The 15,910-nt window shown below is 42.3% G+C and overlaps 1 long non-coding RNA gene across 1 annotated transcript in view; it reads right to left on the bottom strand.

Annotated features, from left to right (window-relative positions):
* The window catches only part of LOC141421306 (uncharacterized), a 29,298-nt gene extending 15,700 nt beyond the window's left edge, over nt 1–13,598 (bottom strand). Inside the window, exon 1 of the long non-coding RNA XR_012445910.1 lies at nt 13,405–13,598. This is a non-coding gene — a long non-coding RNA (uncharacterized lncRNA). The remainder of the gene's footprint in view (nt 1–13,404) is intronic.
* Between the last annotated feature and the right edge of the window lie 2,312 nt (nt 13,599–15,910).

The following is a 15,910-nucleotide window of genomic DNA, read 5'->3' as shown; positions in this document are numbered from 1 at the left end:
GGCTGAGATCAATGAAATTGAAACCAAACAAACTGTACAAAGAATAAATGAAAGAAAAAGTTAGTGCTTTGAGAAGATTGACAGAACCCTTAGCCCTCTCTGTTTGGAGGAAGGAGAAGACCCAAATTAATAAAATCAGAGATGAAAAAAAGGGACATAATCACAAATACCAATGAAATCCAGAAAATCATTAGAGAGTACTTTGAAAACTTATATTTAAGTAAACTGGAAAACCTAGATGAAATGGATAAATTCCTAGATGCATATAACCATCTAAAATTGAACCAAGAGGATATTAACCTCCTAAATAGTCCTATTACATGAAATGAAATTGAAACAATAATAAAGAGTCTCCCCACAAAAAAGAGCCCAGGACCTGAAGGATTCATGGTCAAATTTTACCAAACCTTTAAAGAACTAACACCAATACTCCTCAAACTTTTCCAGGAAATACAAAGGGAAGGGTCACTACCAAACTCAACCTATGAAGCCAGCATTACACTCATTCCAAAACCCAATAAAGACATAACCAGAAAAGAGAATTAAGGACAAATATCTTTAATGAATACAGATGCAAAGATTCTTAACAAAATACTGGCAAACAGAATTCAACAACATGTCAAAAAAGATTATACAACATGACCAAGTTGATTTTATTCCAGGGATGCAAGGATAGTTCAACATCAGTAAATTCATAAACATAATACAGCATATAAACAGAAGCAAGGAAAAACCCACATGATCCTCTCATCAGACGCAGAAAAAGCCTTTGACAAAATCCAACACCCTCTCATCAGATGCAGAAAAAGTCTTTGACAAAATCCAACACCCTCTCATGTTTCTTCAAACACTCTAAAGAAACTAGGAATGGAAGGAATGTTCCTCAACATAATAAAGACTATATATGACAAACCTAGAGCCAACATCATTCTAAATGGAGAACAACTGAAACTATTCCCCTTAAAATCAGGAATAAGACAAGGCTGTCTGCTATGGTTTTGGAATTCTTAGCCAGAGCAGTAAGACAAGAGCAAGAAATAAAAGGGATTCAGACAGGGAAGGAAGAAGTCAAACTATCCCTATTTGCAGATGACATGATCCTATATCTAAGAGACCCCAAAAACTCTACCAAAAAACTACTAGAAATCATACTCTTTGGCAAGGTAACAGGATACAAAATTAACATACAGAGATCAGTAGCTTTTCTATATACCGACAACACACAAACTGAGAAAGAAATCAGGGAAACAATTCCATTTACAATAGCCTCAAAAACAATAAAGTACCTTGGAACAAATTTAACAAAAGAAACCAAAGACCTTTTTAATGAAAAGTATAAATAACTGAAGAGAAATCAAAGAAGACATCTGAAGATCCAAAGATCGTCCATGCTCATGGATTAGTAGAATCAACATTGTGAAAATGGCCATACTACCAAAAGCAATCTACACGTTCAACAAAATCCCTACCAAAATTCCAATGACATTCTGCATAGAAACAGAGAAAATAATTGTGAAATACATATGGAAACACAAAAAACCTCAAATAGGCAAAGAAATTCTGAGCAAAATGTCCAATGCTGGAGGCATCACAATACCTAACTTCAAATTATATTACAGAGCCATAACAATAAAAACAGCATGGTATTGGCAGAAAAACAGACAGGAAGACCAATGGATCAGGATAAAAGATCCAGAAATAAACCTATGCATCTATAGCCAACTGATCTTCAACAAAAGAGCTCAAAATACATGATTGAGAAAAGACAGCCTTTTCAACAAATGTTGCTGGGAAAACTGGATATCCATATGCAGAAGACTGAAACTAGATCCCTGTCTTTCATCCTGTATCAAAATCAACTCAAAGTGGATCAAAGACCTTAATATAAGGCCTGAAACTTTGAAACAACTCCAGGAAGCAGCTGGAAATACACTGGAACAGACAGATATAGGGAACGACTCATCTGATAAGGGTCTAATATCCAGAGTCTATAGGGAACTCAAAAAACTCAGCCCCCAAAGAATCAAAACCTCAATGAAGAAATGGGCACATGAATTAAACAGTGAATTCTCAAAGGAAGACATACAAATGGCCAGTAAATACATGAAGAATTTTTCAACTTCCCTGGTTATAAAAGAGATTGAAATCAAAAACACCACTTAGATTTCATCTACCCCAGTTAGAATGGACATACTTAAGGACAATGACAACCACAAATGCTGGTGAGAATGTGAAGAAACAGGAACCCTTATACACAGTTGGTAGGAATGCAAATTAGTACAACCACTATGGAAAGCAGTATGGAGATTCCTCAAAAAACTAGAGATAGAACTGCCATATGATCCAGTGATACCTCGGTATTTACCCAAAAGAACGTAAAACAGGATACAGTAGAGACCCTGTACACCAATGTTCATAACGGCACTATTCACAATAGCCAGGCTCTGGAAGTAACCCAGATTCCCTACAACTGATGAGTGGATCAAGAAATTGTGGTATATATACACAATGGAGTATTACTCAACCATAAGGAATAATGACATGGGATTTGAAGGTAAATGGATGCAACTGGAGGACATAATGTTAAGTGAAGTTAACCAGGCTCAGAAACACAAAAGATACATGTTTTCTCTCATATGAGAAGATAGATCCAAAGATAAATATATACACAAAGACAAGCATGATCATATACAAACTCAGTTATAGAACATTTTTGTAACAATAGAGCTACTCTATGGAATTCAGGAAAAGAGATGACAGAGCATCAGTAATATCACATACTATAAGATGTGAAGGTAGAGAATATAAGGGTGTGCATTGAAAGCTGTTGAAAAATGGGGGGTGGGAGGCAAAGGGGTAAGGGAGAGTATTCAAAAGGATTGAACAGACCAAAGTAAAGCACACCCACAGAGGGCATGCATTGAGACACCCCTTTAAATGTCAACCTAAGTATTAGTAACAAAAATCAGGACTGAAAAATAGGCACAGTGTATGGGAGGATACTAGTGGGAGGGGGAGGGGAAAGGAAGGAGAATAAGGTGATGGTGTATTGTTGATGGACTTCATATACCTATATGAAACAGAAATAAATAACCTCTTACAATTGCTTTAAGTGGAGTGGGGAGGGAGCTGAGGGGGAGAGACGATGGGAGCAATGTAAATAATGTATAATATAAAACTAATCAGAATTGTCATTATGAATCCCCCCTGTACAATGAATATATCCTAATAAAAAATACAAAAAATGTATTTAAAACCTAAATTTGGGCTGAAATTTTATTTTATCATTTCTTTATTGTTGTGGGAGGTAATTGTGGCATTTACAAAAGTTCTTATATCAAATTTATCATAGTTGAATTCACCCCCTCCACCATTCTCCTTTATCCACCCCCCTATTCCTTGAATAGCTTCAATATTCCATTTGTGTACATGTGGATGCAATATTTGCACCATATTCACCCTCCTTCATCCTTTCCCCACCTCCTCCCCCTCCCACTGGTACCAACCCCCAGGCAGGACCTGTTCCGCCCTCCTGTTCTCTGGTTCTGTAAATGAAAAAGTATGTCATTTTTGTTTAAGATAGCTACACAGGGAATTTCCTTGTGACGTATATATATATATATTTATTTATTTATAACCCGAATGGGTTAATCTCCTTTATTTTACTTCCTTCTGCCTTAGCCCCCTTTTTTATGGTGGCTTCAGCAGATTTAAAAATTCTATATTCATTCTTATATAGTGAGTACATCAACATATTCACCTTCTTATAAGACTTCTCCATGAGTTGGCAGAGAAAGGGACTCTGACATTCAAGGTCTGGGCTAACGTCATGCAGGAACACATTCTACTTTCCCAGAGGGTGGCCCTGACCTGCCTAGGAGCCCAGCAGGTGCAGTCAACAGCCCAGTCTCCAGAGCACACAGGCCTGTTCCTCCCATGACACCACTACCCCAGCCTCCTGACACTAGCACTTTCTCAGTCCCAAGGACAGGGCTTGTTCCCCATGTCTTCCAGCACTGTGTCTTCCAAAATGGAGCTCAAATGTTGCCCAGGGGAGAGGCTTGGTTGTGTTTGGTTCCTGACTAAAAAGGACCTAATTACCTTTCAGTCAGGTTGTTCAGTGGACTTGATTTCTCCCACTGTAGAGAACCTTCCCTATTGTGTCACCTTCCCCTGCAGAGCAGCCAGGGGCCTCCCATTCCTATCTAAGGAGCAGCTTTCTTGCCACAGCTACTGGGAAAGCTTATCACTAGGGTGTTAAATATTGACCAGGATTCCTGTGTGAACAAAAACAGCTGTCAGTGAGAAGGTAGGCCATCTGAGGATCCTGGGAGCCTGGAACCACCTGTTTCTCCTGAGACACAATTAAACCCAAGATTCTGTGTAGGAGATGCTGAATGCCGAGAGAAGCAACACACAAAATCATAATACAAACTAATCTTTGGTGTGAGCTGGAGTAGAAGTGAGGACAGTCATTAAGAGACAATAGAAGATAAGAGTCCCAGTATGTCAGACCATGCATATCAGGTTGAGGAGGATTTTCAAGGCTAAATAATTTCTAAGGTGGGGGAAAGGGCAATTTGGACAGAAGAAAGACCAGAAAGAGAAGCAGAGTCACTGGGCAGAGAGAACACTGTGAATTTGGAAAGCAGCAAGTTGCTCCATGTGACTGTGATGAAGCAGTGATGATACAGAAGTAAAGAAAATTTAGGACAAAGTAGAAGTGTCTTGAGGGTTGGGGGAGGGGCTCAGGTGGTAGAGCGCCTGCCTAGCAAGTGTGAGGTCCCGAGTTCAAACCCCAGTGCTGAAAAAGAAAAAAAATGTCTTGAATGCCATGCAAGAGACTTTGAACTTCAACATGCAAAAGTCATAAGAATTTACCCTTGAACTCAAGCAATGGAAAACAATTTCCTCATGTGCCTCCTCTATAAACATGAGGAGACCAGGGCCATAGCAGCCCCAGGGTTAGACAGTACCTGGGCTGCCAAGGGAAACCAGCCTGGGGTCCTGACTTCCTCTAAAGCCTCTTACTGTGCTAGGCCCACCTGTGTGGGGTCAGCGGGAATCTGGCTCTGGGATGAGCACCAAAGGGCTGCATTTCCCACTGTGGAAATGACCTCTTCTTCCAGTCTGGGTAGCCCCTCAGAGTCTTCCCATGGCTCCTCCTGCTGGGAATCCTGGAGGGAGAAAGCAGAGATGCCCTGGGACGGACCTGACCCGTGGATGTATGGGGGTCTGGGGACTCACACTGAAGCCCAATCAGGACATTTGCATTGGAACTGCAGTGAGGAGAAAACACAGGGAAGGAAAGATGGGTCTGGCTTCTGCTCCTCTAGCCTTGGGGCACGCTTAATGACACTTTTGGGGACACTGGAGGAAAGGGAGCCCATTTAGGAGGAAGAGGCCTTTAGGAGACAACTTCTAAAAGCAAGACAGGACACCCCACTTCCTGCCACCTCCAAGGGGCCTCACATGCTAGCTTCCAAATATCTTGGGTCACATTTGCCTCGTTCTCTCCTCCTAGGCATCATGAGAGCTGTGACAAGGGAGCACAACAGTGCTTCTTTCCCCACAAGTGGGAGATGCTGTGTAGGGATGAACCACCTGAGGGAGCCTATATGGGCATATCATTGTGACAGTCCACTCTTGTCTAGTCTACTTGGATCTAAGCTATTATCAGTCACTAAGCCCAATCTTGACCCCCTGTCTGATTGTTTGGAGCTTTCAATTAGAGTCCTGAGGCCTTCCTCACTCCAGTCTGACCTGCCTGACTTCCTTCCCGTCAGTGTGGTTCTCACATCACCAGAAAGGCCAATCCGTAACCTCTCTCTGCTCTACTGGTTCTGTTCACACGTAAATCTGCTTCCCTTTGTCTTCTTCTCCTTCTCTCAGCCATTTTACCTCTCTCAGGGAGAAGCTGTAACACAGGCCTCAGCAGGCCATGGCTGTTTTAGGGGACAAGAAGAGGGTTTCCCACAGTCAGCACACAGATCAGCTTCCTCCACACTCTGGTCCAGGGTCTTGGTAAGTGTCATGCAGTGACTTGGCCAAGTCATGTGCCCTCTCTGGACCTTGGTGTTACTTTCGGGGAAACGAGAATGTGAAGAGAGACAGTCTCTAAGATCACTCTCAAAGCACTGGCTTTTGGTTTTTGGTCTTTTTTTAAGGAAGGTATTTTGGGCTTTACTTTTACTTTGTCTTTTTCTTTGCCGGAGGTCAAACCCGGATGAGAAGTCTACCACCAAGCTGTACCCCCAGCACCAAGGTTTTCTTCTTTCTTCTAGAGATCTTTTCTCTCAGGACTTGCTGGGGCTGGCCTCCAACCTCCATCCTCCCAATCTCTACCTCCCAAGTAGCTAGGATTACAGATATGAGCCACCCACCATGCTGGCTTTTCATAGGATGTAGACATTATCAATTGTCCTCTATATAGGCTACCAATCATTCAATTAGAATTATAGCAAGTGTTCAGAAATGGTCTGATATATATGTAGGATTATCTTTTTAAAATATTTGAAGTAGTTATATACCAATTAGACAGTTGTCTTATGAAGGAGAAGAGAGTGAATACACACATGCACACACACACTAAATGTGACCTAAATTATAAAAGTAACATTTTCACTATACCATCTTCATACAGAGATACAACATAATAAAAAGCACTGAAAGCTGTTGAATCATAGGGGAGCAGAATGATAGAGAAAGAGTAAGTAATAGAAGAGATTAATCTGAATAAAATGCAGTACATTCATGTGTTAAATACCATGGCTAACTCCCCTTGAACAATCAGTATATACTTTTTAAAATAAAGGATCGAGCTGGGTGCTGGTGGTTCACACCTGTAATCCTAGCTACTTGGCTCAGTCTTTTTTCTGTGTGTGGTACTGGGGTTTGAGCTCAGGGCCTTAGGATTTCTAGGTAGGCCCTCTTACCACTTGAGCCATTCCACCAACCCTTAATCCTAGCTAGTTAGGAGGCTGAGATCCAGAGGATGGCAGGTGGAGGCCAGCCCCAGCAAATACTTGGAGAACCCATCTCCAAAATAACTGGAGCAAAATGAACCGGAGGTGTGGCTCGAGACGTAGACTGTCTGCTTCGCAAGAGGGAAGCCTTGAGTTCAAATCCCAGTCCCACCAAGAAAAAAAATAAAGGACAGGAAGGTAAAACAGGTCCTGTCCTGGGGTGAGTACAGTAGAAGGGGAAAGTGTAAACAGAGAGGGTTAAGGAGCGTGAATATGATGGATGTACTGTGTAGACATGTATGAAAATAGAAGAATGAAACCTTTTAAAATTGTTCTAAGTAGGGAGGGGCATGGGGGAGAAGGACTGAGGGAGTGAATCTAATTAAGATACAATGTAAGCACATATGTAAATGTCACAATGAAACCTCCCTGAAAATAAAAGTGCAAAAGCAAAACAAAAAAAAGTAAAACCAAGTAGCATTTGATTTGGAAATTGCTGGCAACAGACAAGATCTGTGCCCATGGCACTTTGGGCACAGCGTTTACCTTGGCGAATTCATCATACGTCAGGGTGCCCCAGTTTGTTGGCCCAATCTGTCAATTTGTTGTCAGGAAAATAAAATACGGATTCAAGCAAATTCATTAATGACCCAGATGGTAAGTTTTAACAGTCACTTCCTGAAACGCAGGCACCAGCATGACCAGTGCAACTTAAGATGCCAAGTTATAATTAGAACGTTGCTTGGTGAATCAGAATTAAAGAGCAAGGGGTTTACTGAAACAATAAATGTTTGTAGGCATCAGGCAAAAATAGGACTCTGACAGGTGAAGTGGACCCACCACTGATTCTGCCTGTTTTCATGTTTCATTAACAACTATTTCTACCAAACCCCACATGTTCACGCATTTTTTCTATATAACCCTGGTTTTTCATAATGCACAGGCTAAAATTTAGATAGTGCTGTGTTGGAGAGGAAAATAAGTTTTTCCTCAACCTTTATGTAATTCTCAAAGAGGCAGCTTTGAATTCCAGCTTATAGAGCATCTTAAACAAAGAACAGGAACGTTTTAGAGAAGTGACAAAACAAAGGACAAAGACTTTGGATCTCTAGGCAAATTGTGGGGCAGCAAAGAAATGACAGAAGCAGCTGGTCAGTGACTTTTAATGTAGAACTGCCTGGTACCATCTTGGGGCCCCATTTGTGTCTGTAGTTTTCCTCAGTGGTTAATCTGTGTCCCTTCTGCTAGAGAGGGGGAAAGGGATACTTGTACCTTTGTAAATTTGCATCCTACTTTCAAGGGAATAGGAGGGCCAGAGCGCTTTCCTGTATTACCTGCGTTTGGCTTCAGCCCAAAGCAGTTCTGGTGCCAAAGATGTGTATTTTGGGGTGGCACATTCTTTTCTCCTTCAGTGGTGTACTTCTATCATTCCTATCAAAGATGCAGAATTGAATTTAATCATGAGGAAGCATGAGACAACCCCAAATTGAAGGACAATCTTCAAAATAACTGACCAGTAATGCTCCAGAGTATAAAAGTAATAAAAGTGGGAGAGAGAGAAAGAGAGAAAAGAGTAGGGGTCAGACTAAAGAAAAGAACTGGAAGTTTTTGCTGTGCCAGAGACTTCTGAGGCAAGTGATATACCAGTGCTCACTGCCTGATGTGATGGCTGTTTCATGGTCATGGCTAAGCACAACAGTGTCCTGTTTGCATGAAGTTCATACTAGTGTGTTAGGTGATATGGGAGGATTATCATGCCTGCAATTTGGTTTATTTCTCAACTGGTTCAATGAAAAAAAGCTCTTGAAACTCACAACTTTTATACAACTTTTATGCAAACTTGACTTTTTTTTTGTGGCAATGGGGTTTTGAACTCAGGGCCTCATGCTTGCTGGGCAGGTACTATCACCACTTGAGCCACTCTGCCAGCCACCAAACTTGACTTTAAAAAGAAAAGGAAAAAAATATATCATTAAAAAACAATTTCAGTGGGAAAGTACAGATGGAGGACTTTCTAATCTAAGAACACCTGTGTCAAATTTTCAAATGAAAGTGGGTTAGAAAATATTCTTGTGCACGTGAGAACGTGCCCAAGAAAGTGTAGGACAAAAGGACACAGTGGGATGAGCTTGAGGGACCCTGAGGAACTCATAAAGACAGGCAGGCATCATCCCTGCTGCTCTCGCCTGCTGAAGGGCAAGGGGAAGTAAAAACAAAAGAGGGTTTGAAGAAAACAGAAATGACACACAAATTCCAGAAAACACTCCAGGTGAGTGTATGAGTGATGATTTACTAGTTGGGCTTGGAATGAACGTGATGGTAAACCACAGTCAGCACGGATTCACAAGGAGCATGCTGGGTCTATCCTGCCTCCTGCCTTGTCCAGAACAATTAGGAAATGCTGGGACAATTAGGAAATGTTTTCATCTGTACTTCAGCAAAGCATTTCATAAAGTCTTTAACTACAATGGCTGCTTTCCTAACTGGCTAAACTGGATCTTGTGACACGTTGACACAGAGCTGTTGCCACAGGCCTGACATGTACAAGATATTTACAAATGGACAGGGATGTGAAATATCAGCCCAACAACAGATGACACAGCAAAGCAAATAGCACGACAACAGTTATTTATCAGGGCATTACCTCCAATAAGACAAAAGATAAAATTTCACAAGTGGATGTTTTTTGCCCTGGGGAACAGAAAACTGCTTACATAGGTCAGGACTGGTGTCAGGGTAGTCCTGACTGGGTCAGTCCTCACTGACCCTGACACTGGGCATTTCCCCATGTGGGGCTGCGCAAGGCCCCTGGAGTCCCAGAGGGAGTGAGTGTGATGGAAGCACTTCATACCATACATGAAAATGGAATAATGAAAACCATTTTTAACAGGGGAGAGGCTGAGAGAGCAGTAGAGGGCAGCACGAATTGACCAAAGTGAATTATATACATGAGTGGAGCTCCCTGGGTGAAATCCCCTTGTAAATTAACACATGCTAATAAAAAAGGGAGAGGGAAAGAAAGGGTGAGTGAGACTTCCTTTCTTCAGTGACTTTGCAGTCTGACAAGGAATATAAACCAGCAAACAGGAAACTAGAATGTGACGTGACAAGGGCTACTAGTGCTAAAGAGCTTTCCTCAACTCTGGTGGGGTTGGGAAACTTTTCCTAGAACAAGTCACACTCAAGTGGGGACCCAAAAGATGAGTAGGAATTAAGAAATATTGAGGGAAAGGCTTTCCAAACAAATGCAGTCACAGCACAGTGAGCTGTAGACAGTGAGGTTGTGGCTTTCCTGTCGTAAAGGCCCTGGGGACTGTGTGACCAGAGTTAGCAGCTAGAATTGCTGGAGAAAGGAGCAAGGAAGGACCAGAACTAGGAGAGTTAATCCTGAGAATTAAATAGAGTACCACATTTATCTTTTTAAAAAAGATCATTCAGGCAATAATGAGGGAACAAATTAAAGTGGGGGCCAACTGCCACCAAAGATTCCCAAGGAGGCAATTACAGTAAATAATCTGGGAGAAATGACGACAGCCTGGAAGAAGTAGTGGGAATGAAAAGCAGAGCACAGCTGAAGACATGACAGCAGGAACTGCAGGACTCGGTGCTAACAGAGAAGAGGATAAGGGGAGAAGTCAAATAGAACAGGGGTCCTGCCCTGGGCAGCTATTTAACTTTTCATTTAACACTCCTAATAACACTAAGAGATAGAAGCTGTTGTTCCGTCTGCGTCACAGATGAGCAAACTCAAAGAAGTTAAATAATGAGTCAGATTTCAGTCTAGAAAGGAATATACTTTTTGTTCATCCCAGATAAACTAAAATGCAACAGCCTGGACCATTGCTTTTATAGATCAAGTATAAGGCATAATAAAGTATCCAATCAAAGACATAAGAAATAATAACTTAAAAACCATTTTATTCACATGTATCAGTGCAGGGAGTTTCCTTGTGACATTTCCATGTATGCTTATGCTTACGGTACACCTTGGTTAGACTCACCCCTGCATCATTCTCCTTCTTTTTCCCCACTCAAAACAATTTCAACTGGCTTCAGTATTTTTATTTATTTATTTATTTATTTTTATTTGCAGTACTGGGGTTTGAACTCAGGGCCTCCCACTTGCTAGGCGGGCACTCTACCACTTAAGCCACTCTACCATCCCTCATTGTCCTATTTTCATACAAGTATATAAAGTACATCAATCATAAGAAATAATAATTTTTCCGGTGGCTCATGCCTGTAAGCTTAGCTACTCAGGAGGCACAGATCAGGAGGATCACGGTTCAAAGCCACCCCCGGGCAAACAGTTCGCAAGACCCTATCTCAAAAAAAAAAAAAAAACCATCACAAAAAAGAGCTGGTGAAGTGGCTCAAGGTGTAGGCCCTGAGTTCAAACCCCAGTACTGCCAAAAAATAAATAAAATAATAATTTTAAAGATATCAGCTCCTGTTTAAAGGTATATGTCTACGTCTCACTTTCTGAGCATGGAGACTTTGTACATAGATATTCACAGATGTCTGAAAGTGTTGACTGTTGAGCCACGGATTCAAGAAAGGGTCCTTGATCACTAATGTGATGTCCAATAGCAGAGGTGGAGCACAAGTTTTATGATTACGTCAAATGAATAGCAGTCTAATATCTGACTTCTCAGTAGAGACAGTGTAAGCCAGGGAGACAAAATCACTAACAACTTAGAATTATCTAAAAATGTCACTTAAGAGAAGGGGACCAGGAACTAGAGAAAAGGTTAGATCAAGAAGAATTAACCTAGAAGGTAACACACATGCACAGGAAATTAATGTGAGTCAAATCCCTGTATAGCTATCCTTATCTCAATTAGCAAACACCCCTGTTCCTTCTTATTATTGCTTATACTCTCTCTTCAACAAAGCTAGAGATAAGGGCAAAATAGTTTCTGCCTGGTAGCAAGAGGTTGGGGGGGAAAGGGAGGGGTTGGGGTGGTAAGGGAGGGTGCGGGGGAGAGAAATGACTCAAACATTGTATGCACATATGAATAAAAGAAAAATAAAATGAAATAAATAAAAAATAAAATTAAAAAAATAAAAATAAAAATGTCACTTAAAAATATAGGTAATATTCAGTCATCAGTGCCTCATACCTGTAATCCTAGCTACTGGGGAGGCAGAGATCAGAAGCAAGGAAAACAAGAGGGAAAATGCCAGGTAAATAAAACAGAAAAGACGAGCTAACATGGTAGATGTACACCAAGGAAGATGAGAAATTACAGTGAATTAAATGTCCAGTTAAAAAGCCAGATTGATGGAGAAACCATATAACTATGCAGTTATATGGTTTATGCACTTCATAAACATAAAAATCCAGAAAGCTTCAGAATGAAAAGGCACGTAACCACATACCATAAAAACCACAGCATGTCTGTGTTCAGACTCCTGTAAGAGTTCAGTCACAAAAACACATACAGTGTGATTCGGTTTATATAAAATTCAAGAACAGACAAAATTAAACTATTGTTTAGAGATCCATATATACGTGATACAACCACACAATGGAAAAAAAGGAGATTATCCCAGATATAATGGTTTTTTTCCTCAAGGAAATAAAGGGGCTATGGACAGAGGAGAGCCCATGGTTGGGGATTTGGAAATGCTGGCATTCTTCCATTTCTGTTCAGCAGAGGTGTTCACCTCCCAGTACTCTTTAAACTTTAGGTGCATGCAAGTTTTTGGCACTCTGGTATATGTGTATGCATGAGAGAGATATTATTATTATTTTCCAGTACTGGGGTTTGAACTCAGGACCATGCACTTGCTAAGTAGGCGCTCTTACCACTTCACCAGCTCAAGAGATATAATTCTTGAAATGCTTAAGAAGCATTTCTTGAAATTCTTGAAATGCTTAAGAATGCTTAAGAAGTAAAGACTTGCCGGTGCTGGTGGCTCACGCCTGTAATCCTAGCTGCTCAGGAGGCACAGATATCAGGAAGATCGCGGTTTGAAGCCAGTCCAGGTAAATAGTTCATGAAATCCTATCTCAAAAAAACCGTCATGAAAGAGGGCTTATGGAGTGGTTCAAGGTGTACAGTACCTGCCTAGCAAGTGTGAGGCCCTGAGTTCAAATCCTAGTACTGCCAAAAAATTTTTTTAAAATACTTTTTAGATGATCAGATATGAAAATTGATCACTCTAGACTGTTTTCTAAAATAGTTTCAAAGCATCCCCATTGCAATGAGTTGAAGAGAGAGAGAGAGAGAGGGAGAGAGAGATTAGTGCTCGAGTTCATACTGGCCGTGTAGCTGGGTGTGGAGGTTAGGAAGGGAGTCCAGATGCTGTGTGCATCCTGAGGAAAGTCAGTCCAGGAGACGATGCTGGACACACGGGCGGTCACAGAGCGTGGTCACAGGAATTGGACAGAGATGGGAGCAGCTCACAGGAAAGGAAAAGCCGACTGTCCCACCTGCGAGCATGGGGAAGGAAGCTGAGAACATGATGGAAGAAGTTGTCCTTCAGCAATGGAGCCCACTTGCGCAAGCCGTCTCAGTCACCTCTCTGCCTCTCGCCTGTTTGGGAATGGGGCTCTGGGAATTCTGTGGTCTGGGTCTTGGCGAAAGATGTCTGGGGTGGAATGTCCTGTGACCCATTATCGGGGTTCCTTCCTGTACGTTAAAACCATAGCTCCTGTATTTATGTGGTATTCGTCTCCAGGAAATTTTCTCTAAATAAGTGAACATATACAGCACAACTGTGGTTTTTTTGGTGGTGGGGGGGTGGGACTGGGGTTGACTCAGGGCCTCGTACTTGCTAGGCAGGCACTCTGCCACTTGAGCCACACCTCCAGCCCTCTTTTGCTGCAGTTATTTTTCAGGTAAAGCCTATTGTTTTTGTCCAGGGCCAGCTTCAGAATGTGAACCTTCTACCCAGGTCCTTCCTCACAGCTGGGATTACAGGCGCATCCACACCTGACTTACTTGTTGAGATGTGGGTCTCACCAACTTTTTGCCTGGACTGGCCTCTAATCATGATCTACATGATCTCCACCTCCCAAGTAGCTGGGATGACAGGTGTGAACCACTGCATCCAGCTACAACTGTAGCTTTCTACACCCGTAAAACGTGATGCCTGTCTCTATAAATTGCCCTTGAGTACTTGTGGAGGCAGAAGAGAGAGATGACCAATTGTACGAGCAGCACCTTCATGACAGGTTAGTTGTATGCAGGGGAAATTTCTCAGCTCCCTGGGCCTCAGCTCCATTATCTGTGAAACAGACGAGCTAGATGACTGCCAAAGCAATAATGAAGAATGACTTATGTTTATGATCCAAGCTAATTGGGAGGCAGAAATAGGAGGAGTGAAGTTCAAAGCCAGCCCAGGCAAAAAGTTAGTGAGACCCCATTCCAATAAACAAATTGGGTATGGTGGTACAAATCTGCAATCCCAGCTCCGTGGGAGGCTTATGTAGGAGGATCGTGGTCTGAGGCCACCCCTGGGCAAAAAGCACAGTAAAAGTACAATATCCTATCTGCACTAAAGCAAAAACTAAAAAGATTAACTAAAGCTGCACTGGGGGTGCAGCTCCTAGCAAGCTCAAGGTCCTGAGTTCAAACCCCACTACCACTAAAAGAGGAGGAGGAGGAAGAAGACAAGGAAGAGGAGGAAGAGGACAAGGAGGAGAAGGAAGAGGACGAGGACGAGGACCAGGAGGAGGAGGGTTGTTTATGTCACCCCACCCCATATCTATCTATACCTGTAGTACAGCAGCAGAAATGCAGGACTGTAGGGAATTTCCACAGACATAGCTAGGCTTTGACAGATCCAGGTGGATTTAGACAGATGTGTGGAGCCTGCTTATTTTTAAAATTATTCCTCCCACACTGACTGGGATTTTTTTCCAGGCAAGGGCAGATCTATGCACAAAAGTTCTGATTTGCTGTTTTAAAGATCAGCTAATTTTAAACATCTGAAATTTGTTTCCTTATCTGTAAATTAAGGATAAAAGTACCTCACCCAGAAGGCTACCGTGAACATTAAAAAAATCCAAGTAAAGCTTCTAGAATTAAGGTCCATAGCCATGAAAGCAAATGTCCCCAGGGCCATTCCTGTTCATGCTGTTCTGCTGGAATAGACAGCCACCCTACTCACAGCACGTGGTAAGATCTCAATAGACTCATTATATTATTATTGTCACCAGCGTTGAAAATGCTTTTCTTATTCTTTTTCTTTTCTTTTTTTCTTGAGTCAAGGTCTTGCTGTGTAGCCCAGGCTGTCCTCAAACTTAACAATCCTCCTGTTTCAGCCTCCTGAGTGCTGGGATTGCAGGCACGCACCACCATGCCCAGCTCGATACTACTTCTTAAAGAGTCATAACTGAAAGCTAAGTTTCAATTCTGAATTGGCACAGGCAACCACGAAACTTTGACTGGGCAGGAAGGGTAGACTGGCGGGTCTAACTCTGTCTTCATATAGACCTGTAGCACAGCACAGACAGAGGGGGTTTGAGGAACCCCAGGTGGACAGACCCCATCTTGAGGCTTTGGGCAAGGTTCTGTCGTTGCAGATACACCAAGACTCACATTGATGGAACACACAGCAGGCAGGGAGACATTCAAAGTGGCACCTCTGAGAGAGATCCTGTGCCCAGCTGATTACCACTGCACGGGGGTGACTGTGAGAGCATACCAGTGCCTGAGTCCTACAGAGGAAAAACTGAGCACAGAAGATTCTGGAAATAAAGCAGAGAGAGTGGATGAGAGTTGAAGGAAGAAGTGTCTAAGCAATGCAATTGCTGTCTTTGATAGGACCTCCTGTGTGGGAGACAGAGTGGCCAGGAGGAGGAAGGAGTCAGTCAGGAGTGAACAGAACCCTCTTGTCCACTGGGCCCCGTTCTGCCTTCATCCTCACTCTCAAGATCTTCACCCCGTCAGACTGTGGGGAGCCTCCCTGGTACCCTACCACCACCATGTGCC

Source organism: Castor canadensis, chromosome 3, assembly GCF_047511655.1.
Source record: "Castor canadensis chromosome 3, mCasCan1.hap1v2, whole genome shotgun sequence".
Classification (NCBI taxonomy): domain Eukaryota; kingdom Metazoa; phylum Chordata; class Mammalia; order Rodentia; family Castoridae; genus Castor; species Castor canadensis.
This window is presented reverse-complemented; position numbering and strand designations above follow the sequence as displayed.